This window comes from Balaenoptera physalus (genome assembly GCF_965194825.1).
Source record: "Balaenoptera physalus genome assembly, chromosome: 17".
In the NCBI taxonomy this organism is placed as follows: Eukaryota; Metazoa; Chordata; class Mammalia; order Artiodactyla; family Balaenopteridae; genus Balaenoptera; species Balaenoptera physalus.
The window spans coordinates 3683154-3695891 of NC_138895.1; the positions used below are offsets into that span (position 1 = coordinate 3683154).

Sequence of the window (12738 nt, forward strand, 5' to 3'; positions counted from 1 at the left end):
TAGACAGATAGTAACACTGCTCACCAAGGTAGAAGGAGGGAGAGGATGGGTGGGTTTGCCCAAGGAATGGTAAGTTCCACCTTAGACATTAATTTTTCCACGTTGCAGATATTTTGTCCTGTTTTTTCTGTAATTTGCAATGATGGCTCAGAAATTCTTCTTAGAGAGCCTATTCCTTGCTTTACTTTATTTCCTTGAAATACTAAAAAGCTAGCAGAAATTCTCACCCAAACCTGAGAATTCACATTCTTTAGCGACTTGAAGATTGCCTGAAACAGCCCCACAGCAAAGATTTAGTAAGTGTGCAGTTCGTTCAGAGGTGCCCTGGGCTAAGCGGTCATCGGGAAAGCAGCCACCTACAGTCTCCTTGAGAAACTCCCGTGGCCTCCTGGGGTACGGAAAGCCCATGGTCAAGATTTCCATCGCTACTTGGCAAAATACTCTGTAATTGTTGATTGGTATTAAGAAAGAACAAGTAGGGCTTCCCTGGTGGAGCAGCGGTTGAGAGTCTGTCTGCCGATGCAGGGGACACAGGTTCGAGCCCTGGTCTGGGAAGATCCCACATGCCGCGGAGCAACTAGGCCCGTGAGCCACAATTACTGAGCCTGCGTGTCTGGAGCCTGTGCTCCGCAACAAGAGAGGCCGCGATAGTGAGAGGCCCGCGCACCACGATGACGAGTGGCCCCCGCTTGCCACAACTAGAGAAAGCCCTCGCACAGAAACGAAGACCCAACACAGCCATAAAAATAATAATAAAATAAAAAGAAAGAACAAGTAAAAGCATGCATAATTTATTAATTTTCTTCCAATCATACTTTCTTATTATTTCTAATAATTCCCGAAGGCAGTTGTAAAAGTTGAGTCATACAGTATGTTCATTTAGTAACAACAGAAGAAAAAGACATTACTGTCATAGTCTTAAAACCTTTGGTGGTTCAAGTTACAAACTTGGTGACAGCGAGATCAACAAAATAGTAAAGATTTCCACTCAAAGTCACTGAAAAACAGATGGTCACATACGTCAGTAGTTTTTTAAAAGGTAAGGACATGTAAGCATCCATCTGGGAGTAATCATAATTCTAAAAAGTCTATTGTTATCATTAAGCTTTCGGTTGACTTCCCTTACTAGAACAGTGAACCAGCTTTTTCTTAAAATAGTCCCGAAATTATTCAGACAATAAAACCAAAAGAGAAAATTTTGAGAACTCATAGTTTTGCACAGAGGAAGAGTTAAGCTCTCTCCCTCTAAAACCCACTAGCTACTAAAAATTGTTAGCTTTCTGTGTCATATGAAGTGGAAGACACAGCTTTGATTTGATTCTTGGTCTATTTGTGCTGAAGTTAATGCAAGTAATTCCAGCTCGTCCTTAATATTTCATGAGCCAGAGTGAGTTGGATTTTTTCTGGTGATGAGTGTGCCACAGGATAACCTGCCAGCATTCTCAAACTTAAAACCCGCTGACTTCAAGATCCCACGAAACAGTAGAAACATTGCTGTTGACTGGATTCATTTCATTTCCCAGCTGCTAATAACAGGTGGGAGTCTTGGGCAAGCAGAGGGCCTGTTTGTGACTTAATTGGCTTCAGGTGATCGGTGTTTATGCCTGGAGCATGTGATTCAGAGAAAGATGTATTCACCTGTGGCTGTTTTCAGAGCAGGTCGCTAAACCCAGAGAGGGTTCAACAGTGAAATCTTCCCTGCTGCTTTCAGTTGGTCTGTTTTTCCAACTCCATTGTGTAGATTCTTTTTTAACTTTATTGAAGTATAGTTGATTTACTATGCTGTGTTAATTTCTGCTGTACAGCAAAGTGATTCAGTTATACATATATATATTCTTTTTCATATTCTTTTCCATTATGGTTTATCAGAGGATATTGAATAGAGTTCCCTGTGCTCTACAGTAGGACCTTGTTGTTTATCCATTGTGTAGATTCTTTTTTTTCTTTTTTTTTTTGGCCACGCCATGCAGCATGTGGGATCTTAGTTCCCTGACCAGGGATCAAACCCGCACCCCCTGCATTGGAAGCATGGAGTCTTACCCACTGGACCGCCAGGGAAGTCCCCATGGTGTAGATTCTTGAATGAAAGAGAAGCAGCAGCCAAAAAAGACTTCCTGTCGGATTAATCAGCCTCAACGCCCCGCATCCTCAGAAGTAGCTCCCATCTGGGTTCTGGAAGCCTCGTGCCCAGCACACCAGATTGGCCCTCCTCCCTCACGGACAAGTGCCTTTCAACAGTCCCTTCCCCAGCCTGTGCCCTGGACTTCTTCCAGTCCTACCAGGGGTGAGGGGCTCGGGCTGAGAGGGACCTGGGTCATAGCTTCCTCCACCCCCGCCCCCGGGGTGAGCACCAGACCCCAAGGAGAACCTGCAGGAGGCCCGCCCAACCCTCCACCATGTCACCACCACCACCCAGCACACCCTGGATGTGCTCGCCCTGCAGGCAGGGTCAGTGCAGAGCCTGTAACTAACGTGAATCTGTGAAAAATCATCTTTTGCATCCAGGGGGGAAGTATGTTAGAAAAAGCTTTCCCAGGCTGGGAAAAGTTAGAAGGTAGAAAGACCAAAAGGAGGCTAAAATTAGGAGCAAATGGGGCTAAATGCTCAGAAACATTACTGCAGAGAACAAGGAAATGAGAGTGTCTCTGGAGGACGCTGTGCAGAGAATATTCCTGGAAGAGCGTTCTTTTGATGCACGTTGGTACCAGTCAAGGGAAGCTCAGAAAACAGCAAAAGGAAAATGAACAGACGTGGCTCCGGAGGAAAGGAGCTTTGTTCCTAATACAGAGCAGCAACAAAGACCCGGTCGTTTGAACAGGCTCCAAAAAAATATCGGGAGGGATCTTTATAGGGTGAGACTGAAGAAATAAGGTAAAATTACCGCCCTAGCATAGTGCTGTGAGAGGAGGTCGGATACTTATGGTCCAGGAGGGAGATTCTCCTTCATTTATCAGATAGTAAACTTTTCTAAAGAGAAACTTCTTATCAACTCTTGGATTACCCTGAAGTAATGTTTGTGTAGGAAAAGGCAGAATAAAAACTTGATTCTCCGTCCTTATTTACAAGTTTTCAAAATCATTTGGGTCCCTAACATTTTCTAAAAGTAACAGTGTTTTAGTATCACTATGAAATCACGGATTTACACACATAATGATGTTTCAGTTCATTGCAGTTAATATTCTTATTGATACTTAAACTTTCTCATACTTGGCAGCGGCAGCCTTGTTTATATTTGCTCATGGCTCTGAAGTTTAGCATTTTTATATAATCAAATCTGCCAATCTTTTGTGGTCTCTGGGGGGAACAGTAGTTACATTATGATACATCTAGGCATCTAAACTATGAGATACTAGCCAACTATTGAATGAATGAGATAGAGCTACATGTACTGTCCAGGAAGATTTCTGAGACATTTTTAAAGTAAAAAATATAAGGCACAGAGTCACACATAGCGTCCAAGGCCATTTAGATAAGCATACTAAAACTATGTTTTAAACTAAAGTTAATTACATGTTCTTAATTTCATAGAAGTGGTTCTGGAAAGAATCACATCAAACCTTAAAGCTGGTTATTTCTGGGGGTGGGAGAAGGATTGGAAAGTTCAGAGGAGCTGTGATTTCTCTATGTACCTCTGTTCTGGATAGAAGCCTAGTTGAATGTTCACCAGTATGTATTCATGTTTTGTTGGGGATTTTTTTTATTTAGTTATTTTTATTTATTTATTTTTTTGGCTGCGTTGGGTCTTCGTTTCTGTGCGAGGGCTTTCTCTAGTTGCGGCAAGCGGGGGCCACTCTTCATCGCGGTGCGCGGGCCTCTCACTGTCGCGGCCTCTCTTGTTGCGGAGCACAGGCTCCAGACGCGCAGGCTCAGTAGTTGTGGCTCACGGGCCTAGTTGCTCCGCGGCATGTGGGATCTTCCCAGACCAGGGCCCGAACCCGTGTCCCCCGCATTGGCAGGCAGATTCTCAACCACTGCGCCACCAGGGAAGCCCTTTGTTGGGGATTTTTGTTTGTTTTTTAAAAATTAGTTTTATTATTTTCAAGCTCAGGTTTAAATTACTATTTTGCCTTTGATGAAATCTTATATCTGCAATTTCATTTGCAAATGGTTTCTGCATTTTGGGCCAAAAGAAATGAAAAAACTGATTGGAATGTCTAAAGACCTAAGTGCATGTTAATGTTTATAAAAATATCATATTAAAGTGCATGTTAACATTTATAAAAATATTAAGTGAAGTAAGTTAGACAAATATCATATGATATCACGCATATGTGGAATCTAAAAAAAAGTGATACAAATGAACTTATTTATAAAATAGAAATAGACTCACAGACATAGAAAACAAACTTATGGTTACCAAAGGGGATGGGGTGAGATAAATTAGGAGTTTGGGATTAACATATACACACTACTATATATAAAATAGATAACCAACAAGGACCTACCATATAGCACAGGGAGCTATACTCAATATCTTGTAATACCTATAATGGAAAAGAATCTGAAATATATATATATCTGAATGACTTTGCTGTACACTTGAAACTAACACAACATTGTAAATTAACTATACTTCAGTTTTTAAAAATGGTTTAAAATTTTTTTTAAATAAAAGATAAAAAAATAAAAATATGTGCAGTCTCAAGGGAAACAGCATAATGTATTGGAGAGAAAGAATGACTCTGTGTGTGTGTTTGTGAATTCTAATCCCACATATGCTATCAACTAGCCATGTGTCTGTGGACAAGTCACTTTAGCTCCTTTGGCCTAAAAATTAAATAGATTAGATCATGTTCAGGTAAAAGTAAGCATCATAACTGGAATTATTATCACATTAGTGTATTTTAAAATGCATGTGTCTGCACTGAGCTATCAAATTTCTGAAAGAGTCCCTTGGACTGACAGGCTGGTACGAAGAAAGAGCATTGGCTGAGGGCTCGGTGACCTGGGCTACAGGTCGTCATCTGTGTCACCTCAGGGGGTGAGTTTAGCCTCTTTAAGCCTTGGTTTCTTTACTGAAAAGAGGAATTAATAACTGTCTTTCCTGGCTAACGAAATTGTGGGAAGGAAGAAATTAGGTGATACATATAAAAGTCTCCTGTAATCTGTAAAACCCCATAAAAATATGAGCATTATTCTCTTAATTAGCCTTGAATACTGCTCAGCCAATCAGACCTTTCAGGTGGGATGTTAATGGAACGACTTTTTCTATATATGGTACAGTAAAACTCTTTAGCACAGCAGAAGTACAGTCATTATTTTATATGAGGTATGATGTTAAACAAACCATCTGTTATTGTTTGAAGTGTTCATTCATTCAGCCAACCTCTTCTTACCATCCACTCTTCTAAGCACAGAGGTTCCATCCCTTCTGTGCTCGCTTCAGTGTGATGACTGAACCCACCCATAGAAGGGATAAGAGAATCCCTTAAGATGGTATTAGACTCTACTTTTCTACCTCTGTTTACATTTCTCGAATAAATGAACAAATAATCTGGGTATACCCAAACACAATAGAAACAAATCATTACTCGAGAAGCAAAGCATTTGGGTTGTGCCTTTGTCTTTTCTGAGACACTTAAGTTGGAGAAACCTAATTCACTCTGATGTGGGCAGTAGACCACATGTCCTAATGTGAAAAGAACCTCAGTGCTTTGTCAGGTGAAAAAGAGAGGCACGGGGTGGTGTGTATACTATGCTCGCATTTTCTTAAAAGTGTATAAATGTGTGCAGCTATCTGGAAGGACATACAAAAAACAGATAATGATGTTTTCCTCTAGGAGTTTTCATAGCAAATCCTTCGGTATTGTCTGGTTTTTCCTACCATGGGCGTGTGTTACTTTCATTTTTAAAATGACTTTTAATATAACATCATTAATAAAGTATCACCTTGTTTCATCAGCTCAGCTCTAGATTAAAGTAGCAGGTCATCTGGACGCGAATGGGGATGATTCATTCTGGAAAGAAGCGTTAAGATGGCTTCACAGGAGCCCCTGACTATGTTAGACATTGTCGTGGGTTAAATTGTATCCCCCCCAAAATATGTTGAAGTCTAATATGGCTGAATGTTTGTGCCCCCCCCAACAAAATTCATAGGTTGAAATCCTAACCCCTAAAGATGGTGGTATTAGTGGTGGAGCCCTTGGGAGCCCTTACGAGTGGGATGAAAGCTCTCATGAAAGAGGCTCCAGAGAGATCCCTAGTCCCCTTCACCTTGTGAGCACACAGCAGGAAGATGCCAGCTCTGAACCACCAGGAAGAGAGCCCTCGCCAGATTGTGACCTGCTGGCTCCCTGATCTCAGACTTCCAGCCTCCGGAACTGTGAGAAGTAAATATCTATTGTTTATAAGGCCCCAGTCTGTGGTCTTTTGTTATGGCAGCCCAAACGAACGGGCTAAGACAAAGTCCTAACCCTGGTACTTGTAAATGTGGCCTTATTTGGAAAAAGGGCTTTTGCAGATGTAATCAAGTGAAGATGAAGTCATACTGGATTAGGATGTCTTTATAAAGAGAGAGAGCTTGGGACACACAGAGGAATTTCTCCTCTCAAATTTCCTTATGTTCTGGCTTAACTCTTTCAGAGCCCATCATGTCCTACTGATGATAAGATTGTGTTTCTAAAGGTCGCTGAGGATGGTTTTGAGTGTATGTCCTTTAAGGTTCTTGGTTCTCCTTCATCAGGATCTTGTCTATGATTCTACACCTTATGGAACATGGACTCAGGTCTCAGGCCCTTCTAAGAGATAAGATTTTTTCCACACAATACTTGATGTTTCATCATATTCCCAATGCGTAATTCAATAATGGCTATTTTTAGAATTTGGAAACCATAATGAAAATAAATAGCTATTCATGGAATCCAACCACCAAGTTTAAACTTACCAGAAAATAAGAAATAACTTTTCTGAGCTAATCATGGTCTGGTTAAAATTTTTTCTAACTGGTTACTGCTTTCAACTCCAAATTACCAGAAGATTGCGATCAAGATTAAGAATTTACCTTGGGGAACTTCCCAGGTGGCGCAGTGGTTAAGAATCCATCTGCCAATGCAGGGGACACGGGTTCGAGTCCTGGTCCGGGAAGATCCCACATGCCACGGAGCAGCTAAGCCCGTGCACCACAACTCCTGAGCCTGCGCTCTAGAGCCTGCGAGCCACAGCTACTGAGCCCACGCACCGCAACTATTGAAGCCTGCGTGCCTAGAGCCCGTGCTCCGCAACAAGAGAAGCCACCACAATGAGAAGCCCACACACCACAACGAAGACCCAGTGCAGCCAAAAAAAAAAAGAAGAATTTCCCTTATTTACCTTGGCTTTTGCTTGAACTTTGAAAGAATTCTCTTGAATGCTGGGTTCCTAGGACTGGAAAAGCAATGTTTGAGTAGGATCATCTCTTAGCTAAGATCCGAATGTTTAATAAAGTGCCAACCTGTTTTTCCCATTTCCTCAGGCTGCCATAAATTACGGAAAATGTTTCTGAGGTCACTGACATTGGTTTTACATTCATCTAACTTCTGAGCCTTGGGGTCCTCAAGCGAAGGCAGCCAGTTACCGGGGCCTCATGTATGTGGCATGCTTGCGTCATCCCAACAGACACTGAAATGATGGCCAGCAGTCTGTGCCAGACACACACCAGGGGAAGAATAGAATAGCAATATCAAAGGAGCACTGATTCCATGTTACTTAGAAAAAGCAAATGGAAATGAAATGTGTGTGGAGTTCTCCCACACATAGGATGGAGGTGAAGAAAAAGATGCAAGCTAGTTTGGCTAATCAGACCACATATCAGCGTCTGAAAGGATGAGCTGAACTAACATAATTGACGATGGCATATTTTTTAAATCTTGTAAATAGGGAGCATTCATTTAATATATGTTGTTAGTCTTCATATTAACTAGCTATGACATTTAAAAAATTAATTCTCGGGCATATGTATATGTATAACTGATTCACTTTGTTATAAGGCAGAAACTAACACACCATTGTAAAGCAACTGTACTCCAATAAAGATGTTAAAAAGAAAAATTAATTCTCTACAAATATTTAGTGACACTAAATATGCAACTCTCCCATAAGCAACTTTTTTTTTTTGAAAGGAACCTTAAGAGGTTTTATTGTAAAAGTAAATAAAAGCTTTGAAAAATCCATTTAAGTTATTTTGACCGTATATGTGGAACCGTGGGCCAGAATCAGGAAGATCCAAGTTCAGAGCGATGACGCCTTTCCACTTTTGTGGCAGCCCTGATAGAAAATGTGTCCCTTGGGACTTCTCTGGCAGTCCAGTGGTTAGGACTCGGCGACGGGCCCCGGTTCAATCCCTGAGGTTCCTAGAGTAGTCTGATTCGCAGAAACAGAAAGTAGAATGGGGGTTGCCAAGGGCTCCTTCTGAGATGCCGCATCCACTTTCCAGGCCGTCCGCTCTCCCCAGACAGCAGGAAACGCCCAAAGGTACACCCCTCACCTCTTCTCTGCTGGGCTTCCATCACTTTCCATAGATTCTGGGAAATCCAGGCTTCCCTTCCCTTTCCACGGCTCCAAGAACCTATTTGCATTTTGAACAAGCCTGCTGTAATTTAAAGCATCTCGATCTGACAATTAAGATGACTAATAATGAAAAGTTCCAGTAAATTTGAAAACTAGATGAAAGGGATGGATTTTTTTCAGGAAATGAAAAATACCATATTGACTCAAAGCCGGGAAGAAACTATGAAAAGAACAGAAATCAAAGAGTAAATTGAAAACATCGTCAGCAAGCCACGTCTGAAAGGTTCTAGTAATTTTACCGGCAGATTCTACATATCTTCAGGGAAAAAATAATTCTCTTAGAAAAAAAGAAAGATAAATAGATTTTAAAACTCCCTAAAAAATATTACCAAATCAATTTCAGCAGTATAATAAAAGAATAATCATCTTTTAGACCCAACAAGAGTTTACTTAGTAAGGTAAGTGTGATTCAACATTAAGAAATGCATTTGGGGGGCTTCCCTGGTGGCACAGCGGTTAACAATCCGCCTGCCAGTGCAGGGGACACGGGTTCGAGCCCTGGTCCAGGAAGATCCCACATGCCACGAAGCAACTAAGCCCGTGCGCCACAACTACTGAGCCTGCAGGCCACAACTACTGAAGTCTGCACACCTAGAGCCTGTGCTCTGCAACAAGAGAAGCCACCACAATGAGAAGCCCGCGCACCGCAACGAAGATCAGCCCCCGCTCGCCACAACTAGAGAAAGCCCGCGTGCAGCAATGAAGACCCAACGCAGACTAATTAATTAATTAATTAATTAATTAAATTGAAAAGAAAAAAAGAAATGCATTTGGGACTCCCCTGGTGGTCCAGTGGTCAGGTCTCTGTGCTTCCACTGCAGGGGGCTCAGGTTCGATGCCTGGTCAGGGAACTAAGATCCCACACGCCACCCAGTGCGGCCGAAAAAAAAAAAAAACAGAAATGCATTAATGTGATTCACTTCATTAACTATTCAAAGGAGGAAATTCATATGATCATCTCAAAAGATCTTTTTTTTAATGCGATAGAATTCGACATTTTGGAAGCTTCATTAAGGAAAATTTTCAAACATACATAAATGTAGTGAGGCTAGTATAACAAACACCATGGTCAATGACACAACTTCAACCATTATCAACATTTTGCTTATCTTTATATTCATGTTTTATTAACATTTTTAGCTTCCTCTCAGGCTCTCATATTTCACCACTGCTCAGCAGGGCCTGGGTATCGTGACCACTCCCACCACTAAACATTCCAACAGCTAGTGACTGAGTGAAAACCATGCCTATTAATTTAGAACTTTGAGGAACTGAGAGATGATAGCTTGTTAGTAAATTTTATAGGAATGGCATATATTTCTATGTACTTGTGTATTTAAAGCTTTAAATGATTTAAGATGTCAAAATTACTGAACCATGTATAAGAATTCCAAGAAACCATACAAGAAACTGTAATGATATTCAGAGGAAAAATTAAATAGATTCTGAGACCAAGTTGAGACTCTACAAAGATGAACTGAGACATAGAACACTGGGAAAAGAAATGAGGGATTATAAATTAGGAAAATAGTTAACATCCCAGGACTAATCCAATACAAATGCCAAAAGAACAGAATCATCAAGCATTAGTCAATGTGGAAGAACACACTGGAGAAACACGTTACACCTGGAAACAGTGCAGTACCTTTTAACACAGTCTCAGCAACATACACCTCTCATTTTGTCTGATAAAAGACTTTCACGTTCAAAAGAAGACAATGAGATATATATATAAAATCTTTCCAGCAACTATCAAAAAGGTATAAGTCCATCAGTACGTGCGTGGATAAGGAAATTGTGGTACATCTATACAATGGAATACTGCTCAGAAACACAAAGGAATGAACAATACAACAATCACAAAATAACTATGCTGAATGAAGAAAGCCAGATAAAAAAGAGTAGATGTCGTATGATTCCATTTATATAAAATTTTAGTAAATGCAAATTAATATATAGTAAGAGAAAGCAGATCAGTGACTGTCTGGGGCCGGCAGGTGCAGGAGGGAGGGGTCCCAATGATGTGAGGAAACTTTTGAGCTTGATGATCTGGTCTTGACTGTGGTCGTGGTGTCACAAGTATATACATGTCAAAACATCAATAAACATGTGCCATTTATTGCATGTCTGTTAGACCTCAATAAAGCTGTTTTCAAAAGTGTATAAGAGCAGACTTTGATGAGATTTGCCTCTGATTTCTGAAGGCTATATTTAGTCATGAGCAACCTTGTGATGTTCTCTAAGAGTTTACTCACTAAATCATCAAGATTCTTCCAGGTAGGTTGGCACTCTGTATCCCCAGGTTCTGCATCCGTGGATTCAACCAACCTCAGATCAAAAATACTGGGAAAAACTCCAGAAAGTTCCAAAAATCAAAACTTGAATTTTGCCTTGCACTGGCAACTATTCACATGGCCTTTACGTTGTATTAGGTATTACAAGTAATCTAGAGATAATTTAAAGCATCCAGGAGGATGTGCACAGGTTATGTGCAAATACCACATCATTTTATGTAAGGGACTTGAGCATCTGTGAACTTTGGTATCCTGGGGGTCCTGGAACCAGTTCCCCATGGGTGCTGAGGGACAACTGTATTTACAAAGAAATAGGTGTGTACGAACAAATAAAATACATTAACTATTAAGATAGGCTGGCACAACTTATTTTATACTATGTAAGCAATATAAGAAAACTTGCTTAACTTGGTAAAGTTATCTTCTCCCAGAAACCTCCGACACACATCACACATACAGGGAAAATACTGTCAGTCTTCTCATTAAAGTCATGAAGAAAACAAAAGTGCCTGACAGTATTTCTACTTTTCAATATTTACTGAACTTCCTGGCCAGTGAAGTAAGACCAAGGAGAGGAAAGAGGTATATACGTTGGAAAGGGACAGAAAATAAAGTGTGATTATATATAGACAGTATCTAACTAGGAAACGAGATTCTAACAAGAGAATTAACAGAAAGACTCGTAAAACTAAGAGAAGTCAATAGAGAGGTCAGATAGAGTGTCATTAGCCTTCCTAGACTCTGAAGTAACTATTTAGAAACATGGCGGGGTGGGGTGGGGAGGTATTTACAACAGCAGCAAAAATTGACCTCTAAAATATTCAGGAAAAAACCTATCAAAAATATGCAGAACCTGTTTGAGGACAACTCTTAAACTGTACATAAGACAGGGTTTAAATGAAGAGCTATTTCATGACCGACTGGGGAGACCCAGTCTCGCAAAGATGTTGAAACCCACTGACATGACCACGTCACAATCCTTCCTTCTTTTGAGAAGCAATGGGGATTTTTTTTTTTAATGAGGCAAGTTGCATCAGTATCTCTGAGAAAATAAGTTACCCAGAGCATCTTTGGCTGAAAGCATCTTTGTTTGGAGACTGAGCTGGCGTGTCCTTGACTCTCCGTGTCCTGATTGAAGTAAAACCATTGTCAGTCTCTGGCTCCACTGAAATGCCGCGATGCGGTGAGAACGTGATGCCAGAGGAGCCCAGCTTCTCCCCCAGGGGCATTCAAGGGGGTCCACTCAGGAGGCTGGACCACCCAGGCTGGGCGCCGTGGACGGGTGTTGTAAGCATGGTTCTGGCTGTGGAGGAAGGGACAGTAAATCCCTCTGACGGGTCTCTCGTTCTGTCTTGGGACTTACATCCCAGGATGATTAAAAGACAAGGGCCAATCCTGAGTAGTAGTTGCCATCCAAGCTCCTGCTGCTTGCCGCAGGACAGGCCAATAAATCAAGAGACGCGCTGTTGAGGCAGGGAACAGCGACTTTATTCGGAGAGCCAGCAGACCAAGAAGATGACGGACTAGGGTCTCAAGGAACCATCTTCCGCAAATTAGAGTTCAGGCTTCTTTTATACTCAAAGGGGAGGCAGTAAAGTCGAGCACTTCGTGGTTCTGGGTGGCCTCCGGACGGGCTGTGTGAATTTCTTCCTTCCTGCAGCCATTCACAGGTGGGCCTGGTCAGGACGTTTCTTGTGAGCTAAGCAAAGGTGCTTTAGCTTAACGCTCATTACCTGGGAGGCGGGGTTCTCAGAGATGGGCTGTTATGTATCATTTAAGCTTCTAGGCAACAGCCCTTTAGTGATGAACTTGTAATAGAACCATGGTTCTTCCATGTTCCACAGTCATCCCTGATAGGTGCTGAAACAGATGTCATTTCTCGCAAATGTTTCTCGTAAAT

At 41.4% G+C, this 12738-nt stretch overlaps 1 protein-coding gene across 8 annotated transcripts in view; it reads left to right on the plus strand.

The window, feature by feature from the left end:
• Nucleotides 1–12738, plus strand: part of RGS20 (regulator of G protein signaling 20) — an 80302-nt gene that overhangs the window by 48955 nt on the left and 18609 nt on the right. Inside the window, exon 1 of one of the 8 annotated variants that reach the window (XM_082433044.1) lies at nt 4–6329. The exons of the other annotated variants lie outside the window; for them this stretch is intronic. The gene's annotated coding sequence lies outside the window, so the exon portion shown is untranslated. Of the gene's footprint in view, nt 1–3; nt 6330–12738 lie in introns of those variants that run through there. 8 annotated transcript variants of the gene reach the window in all.